Below are 7,431 nucleotides of genomic sequence, written 5' to 3' on the forward strand. Positions count from 1 at the left end.
CTCAGGCAGTCCCTCTGGAGAAAGTCACATCCTGCCTGAAAACAGGTACTGAAACTGGAGGATGTTCACTTGTTCTGGAGAGGATGCGAGTTATTAAAGCTGCAGTTTGAGTCTTTTTTTTATGTGATACAGTCATGGAAAAAATGTTTAGACCACCCCTTGTTTTCTTCAATTGGTCTAGGGATGTAACAATATGAAAATTTCATATCACGGTTATTGTGACCAAAATTATCACGGTTATTATTATTATCACGGTATTATTGAAATTGTGCTCAAAATGTTCAAAAAGTACTAATACACACACTGAAATAATTTAACCAAGTTGTGTTGAGAAAAAAAAAACAAAACAAAACAAGAACAAAAAAGCCAAATAAAATAATTGGCACAATGCACCTTCTGTTGCAGAAACATTCAAGTATTAACCCTTAGTGGTCTGAGTCTATTTTGTCTGTTTTTCAGTCCTTTTGATTTTGCCTTAATATACTATATAAACAAATGTTTACTATACCCATGTTTGGGATCTTTTTTTTCAGCACAACATCATTTATATCATCTGTCTATTATTTTTTCACTTTAATCTACTATAAAAACATAAAAGGACAGAAAACACAAAAAAAATATATATAATCCAATTTGAAAAATGTATATAATTTATTGCATAAATAACACACAGATGCTGAACGAACCTTTTCAAAGACTTTAAAAGTGAATATTGGTTCCAAATATTAGGTATAGAAAATCAAAATTGTAATAAATTAAAACTACACTCAAATATTTGACATAAAAGCAGATCTTTACATAGGCATTTTCTATGGAAAAGTGCGGTAATCAAACACGGTTATCATGATAATTAGAATTTAAACGGTAATACTAACCATCTGCGATTTTATCGCAGTTTATCGTTACACCGGTAATCATTACATCCCTAGTCTGGTCCAACTAAAGGTATATTTGTTTGGACAAATATAATGATAACAACAAAAATAGCTCATCGTAGTTACTGTTATTGATACAGTTTATTGATTGGAAATGTCCACAAAATAAGAAACTACTAAACTAAACTGAACTAAAATATGGCTGCTGCGTGTGACATCACAATATGCAAATTAGATGAGTACATTTACTCCTGTCATAAACTTTGGCTCATACCTAATATTTTTGTCTTTTATGCTATGACTTTATGTCTAAACACTTCAAAGATACAACTTTTTAAAATCTGGATATCCAAATGGAGTATTTAAAAAAAATTTTTTTTTAAAAACTCTGGTGCTAGTCTGGTCTTCCTCAGAAGACCACTGCACCGCTGCAGCTGCTCCAGAACTCTGCAGCCCGACTGCTGACGAGGACCAGAAAGACAGAACATATGACCCCAGTGTTCAGGTCTGTGCACTGGCTCCCTGTGAGCTTCAGGATCCATTTTAAAGTGCTTTTATTGGTTTTTAAAACTCTTAATAGTCTTAGCCCTATTATTGATCTGATTTGCTTTTGGCATATGAGCCCTCTCGGACCCTCAGGTCCTCAGGTCCTAATCTTTTAACTGTTCCTAGAGTCCACTCCAAAACTCATGGTGAGGCCTCATTCAGTTTTTATGGAACAGTCCACCTGAGGACCTGAGGTCCGCTGTGAGTGTTCATATTTTTCATATTTTTAGTTTAGCTTTTAACCCTCCGGTATCCAGGTGCACTTTTTTGGCACACTTTGCACTTCGTGTTAAAAAACTTCATATTATTTTTCACAATTTAAACAAGGTTAGAATTCAAAAGTTGTTCATTTTTGCATGATCTTTAAAATTCTGGACACCAACTAAAATGTGCACATTGTAAACAAAAGAAAATGACCAGACTAGCATCTGTCTGCCCAGTGTGCATAAAACGCACTATTTCTAACATTTGATCTGTATGATTAGGGCTGACCTTGATTTACAAAAATAAAATCAAATTAGAGCAGAAAAATAAATCAATATATAATATTTAATAGTTTGATTTATAGGTGTGCATTTTACGCACACTTGGTGACAGATGCTAGTATTTTTGAACATTTGAGCTAGCACCAAAAATAATAATGCAAATTAACTGATGTTGGAGTTAATCATTGACATATGCCAGGCTGAAAAAATCAAATAATATGTGATCCACTTTTTATGCAGTATATTGAAAAAAATACATTTTTTGTGTTTTTTGCATCCAAAAAATGGTTTGTTTACATTACAAACACAGAATTTAAAGGGTTAAAAAATGTGACAATTTTTGAGTATTTGGTATTTTTATTTACAGCTCAAGTTGATGAAATAGAAAAAAGTGTAAAAGAATTAAAAACAAACTGTATGAAAATTTTTTGGACATTATCCCACAAGTGCGCCAAAAAGGCACACTTGGTGCTCAGTGAGGGCCTTGGTGGACGGGATACCGGAGGGTTAATTCAATTCTTACTGTAAACATTGCTTCACTTTGTTGCTTTTAATTTTAGTTGCAACTGCGGGAGAGTGGGGGGGTTTGATGTGAAGCGCTTTGTGCTACATGTACCATGTATGAAAAGTGCTATACAAATAAAGTTTGATTGATTGATTGAAAACATCACATATGCATCCAGTTTAAGACCAGATATGGAAGTGACCTGGGTTTGATTTGGAAAAATCTGATTTATGCTGTTTAGACTGTCATAAAATTTTAAATATGTCACAAATGGCCAAAAAATAAAGTGCAGGTCATTTTTGGCTGCAGTGTGAACGTAGCATACGATTGTGTGACCCAGTGAGACCAGGGTTAAGTAGTACTAAAGGGGCGTGGCCAAAAGCACCAGATGCTACTCCAGAGGACCAACAGGAATAAACAGTGCAGAACAGCTCATGTATCTGAACATCTAAACATCCCAACTGTGTGTATGAATCAAATTTTGCCCCCCCTCCAAGAGGAACAACAGTGTGTCCCCTAAGGCTGCACTGATCAGGAAGTTATTGTTAGTTTTAAGACGGCGAACGACCACATGGAGAGAGTCTCAAGCTCCAACATGGAAACTTTATCCACAGCCACTATGGGAGAGAAAACACATTTGTGTGTCTGTCGCTGCAGCGAGTCAAGACTAGGAAGCAACAAAGGCTCGAACAGGTCAAAGGTCAAAGACAAGCCACAACAAACACAGCGTTTTTCTGTAAGGCGCAAAATAACACAAGTCAAGCTCCGACACCTCTGGAAACGGGTGGAATTCCCATGCATTCCAGTTTAAGGAACTGGAGAAATGGCACACAGGACCACGATAACCCAAACTCCCAGTGTCACCAGTTTCCCAAGCTCATACCCCCCACCCCCCACTCTGGCCTTGAGGATCTAAATCTATCAGAGGAGGATTATGCCAGTCATGGTCCCAGTCCGTGAATCCCCGGGGGGGTTCTGTTCTGGGGGTCCAGAATCTGAGACAGAAGCTAATGCTCAGATCGTATTTAACACCAACAATCATCCACTGGATTCAACAGAAATGATGGAATAGAATAGAATAGAACAGGCTTTATTGTCATTACACAGGTTGTGCAATGAAATGAATATATATATATATATATATATATATATATATGTATATATGTATATATGTATATGTGTATAAAAGCTGATTATTGTCCTTTACTCATGGATATGGCATAGGGATTAGAGGCAGAGAAGCCTATGTGAATGTATATGTGTATGTATATATCAGTGTATATATCAATTTGTACATGTATATGTAAGTGTATTTGCATGGGTATGTATATACAGGGTGGGGAAGCAAAATTTACAATATTTTGAGGCAGGGATTGAAAGACAGTGTATGACCAGTTAGTTTACTGAAAGTCATGAGAATTTATTTGCCACAAGAAAATTTACATAATAGAAAATGTTTTTATTCTATGTGTCCTCCTTCTTTCTCAATAACTGCCTTCACACGCTTCCTGAAACTTGTGCAAGTGTTCCTCAAATACTGGGGTGACAACTTCTCCCATTCTTCTTTAATAGTATCTTCCAGACTTTCTGGTAATAGTTTTGCTCATAGTCATTCTCTTCTTTCCATTATAAACAGTCTTTATGGACACTCCAACTATTTTTGAAATCTCCTTTGGTGTGACGAGTGCATTCAGCAAATCACACACTCTTTGACGTTTGCTTTCCTGATTACTCATATGGGCAAAAGTTTCTGAAAAGGTATGGATAATAGTGTTAGGTATGATTATGACATCAGTATATGTTTGGTTTCAAAACAACTGACGTAGTGCCTGCTGAGAAAAAACAACTAAATGTTAATTGTAAATTTTGCTTCCCCACCCTGTATGTGTGTATATATATGTGTATGTACTGTAAGTGTATGTACTGTAAGTGTATGTATATATATGTATATGATGGTATATGTGGATGTGTATATGTATACATGTATGTATATATATATATATATGTGTGTGTGTGTGTATATGTGTATATCTATGTATATATTTGTATATGTGTGTGTATTTATGTATGTATGTGTGTGTATATATATATATATATATATATACACACACACATATATATATGTGTATATATATATATATGTATATGTACGTGTGTGTGTGTATGTATGTATATATGTACATGTTGTTGGTTTAGACAAAGGGGTCAGAGCTAATAAGCTATGCTTCTCCTTTTCAAATATGACTTTTTCTCTTTTTCTTTTTTGTGTGCATTATTATTTTTTGCTTCCTTGAATTTTCATTTCTATATTATGTTGTGCAAAGAAATCAGTTAATAGCAATCAGGAAGCTTGTATCATTTCCATATTTGAAATAAATCAATGAAAGAAAAATGGATAAATTAATAATTAAAAAAAAAAAAAAAATCATGAAGCCACTAAAACTCCCTAAAAAGACCCTGTTTTTAGGTCATTTTACACATACTTAAAAGTCAAATTAGTGCGTATACCACCTTTAAATGTGTCTCTGTACTCAGTGCTATACCATGCATAAACACTTGATCCAGCGGAGAGAAAAACAGCAGCATTTAGGGGACATTCTCAGGTAAAAGATCTCTTCTCTGTGTAAAAGGATTAATAATCTTTACATCTCACCAGCGCTGCATCAGCAGGAAGTAGGCGGTCGATATTCATCAGTGAAGCTCCGTACCAGTGTGTCCTTCGTGACAGGCTGCGTTTATCGTCTCCTCCATCTTCCTGCACAGTAAACGCACCACGAAACGCCACAAAGTCGAGTCACATCAAAGTAAACATATAGAAATGTATAGACCAGGGCTGTGGAACTCAGTCTAGTTCAGGTTCCAAATTCAGCCCAATATGATCTGAGACAGTAAAATATGAACACGATAACCTGTAAATAATAAAAACTCCAAACTTTACTCCATGTTTAGGAGTGAAAAAAGTTGAATTACACGAGGAAAATGCTTTTATCTACAAAGAGTTCTCAACCTGAAATGTCTTTGTCATTTTGTCATTTACACATGTACAGATAACCTCAGGCCAAATGATGAGATAATGATAAAATAGAAAAGTCACATGAAAAACAGGTTCATTCTTTGGTTTGTTCTTTTCTATAGGATTTGCCGTTTGATGGAAAAGATGCAACCAGACATCATGTGACTTCTGGGAACAGGTAGAGTTTTTTTTTTACAGTTTCGAAACAGGCCAGATTAGGAAAATAACATAATAACCTATAAATATAACAACTGCAAACTTTACTCTGTGTTTAAGAGTGAAAAAAGTAAAATTACATTAGGAAAATGTTTACATCTACAATTTATCCTCGAAAAAATGTGAATAACATGGACAATCTGACATATTTTAAGAAAAATATGTGCACTTTTAACAATATTCTGCCTCAGTTTATCATTTACGCATTACAATTTATACAGCGGATCTACAAATACACATTTTATTCACATTTTTCGTTTAAAGATAATTTGTAAATGTTAATATTTTCATGTAATTTTACTTTTTTACACATATAGAGAAATACACAAAATGTTTAGTACAGGCTATCATAATAACCTATAAATAATGACAAATCCAAATGTTTCTTTTTGTTTTAGTGTAAAAAAAGTTAAATCACAGGAAAATGTCTACATCTAAAAACTGTCCTTAAACAAAAAATATGAATAACCTGAATAAATAGGAGCAACCTGAAAAGTCTGAAGAAAATAAGTGAAATTTAAACAATATTTTGTCTGTTATTAAATGTTTTGTGTATTTGTAGATCCACTGTGATCTGTAAGTTGTAATACACATGTGTAAATGATAAACTGAGGTAGAATACTGTTCAAATTGCACTTGTTTTTCTTATGAAATGTCAAATTGTTCATGTCATTCACATTTTTAAGGAAACTTTGTAGATGTATACAAGTGGGTCGGACTAATAAAATACTATAATAACAACTTATAAATAATGACAACTCCAATGTTTGTCTTTGTTTTAGTGTAAAAAAAGTACAATTACATGAAAATGTTTATATTTACAAACTATCCTGAACCTGAAAAAATATGAACCTGAAACATCGTAAGAGAAATAATTGCAATTTTAACAATTACTTTACTGGTCGGATCCGCTTTAGATCATAATTGTGTGTACATCCCTTTCATGCATGAATTCTGAGAACCTTAATGGGTCAAAACACAGTCATGTCCCGTCAGAGAGAGAACTTTAATTGGTTGTCATTCCAACATTTATTTCAACATAAAGTAGCTCCTTGTTTTGGATAATCCCTTATGGTCCAACTAAAGCTAAAATGAATTTAGAAGTAAAAATGTGGGTCAAATTGTCTCTAAAATGTCCTGTCAGAGAGATTTTGAATACCATGTTTTGACCCTAATCAAGATATTGAGTGTTTTAATTCCTCTTTAGGCATGAAAAAAAAAAATGCGATGGAAATTTTTTTTATGAGCTTATTTTTCATGGAGTTGCAAAAATATCCACTCAGCTGGACATCATGCATTTAATTTTTGAAGCAAAGAAACATGTATTTACTGATATACTGAGTGAAAACTGTGAAATACATTTTTTCAAATGCTGCTAATCTGGTGTTTTGTCACATTTTAACATACTCTGATATTAGTTATTATTCACTTTATGGAGATAATGTGTAAAAAAGAACTTTGTTTAACTCTCTGGTATCTGGGTGCGCCTTTTAGGCACACTTTGCACTTCGTGTTAAAAACTTCACATTATTTTGCACAATTTAAATAAGGTTAGAATTCAGAAGGTCAAGGTTACTTTATTTATACCCATAGGTAGACTTGTTTTGCAGTCTAGGTGATTGCCTTGGCATTACAACAACACATACATTAAACATGCAAGACAGGCACTTGATCACGCTTACAGACAGGACAAAAAGACAGGACAAAAACAAAAAGTGCTCAGTGTTCCACCATTCATCGGTGTAACAGCATGGATAAGTAAATAAAATAGGTAAGATCAAATAAATAAAA

This window comes from Sphaeramia orbicularis, chromosome 24 (genome assembly GCF_902148855.1).
Source record: "Sphaeramia orbicularis chromosome 24, fSphaOr1.1, whole genome shotgun sequence".
NCBI lineage: Eukaryota > Metazoa > Chordata > Actinopteri > Kurtiformes > Apogonidae > Sphaeramia > Sphaeramia orbicularis.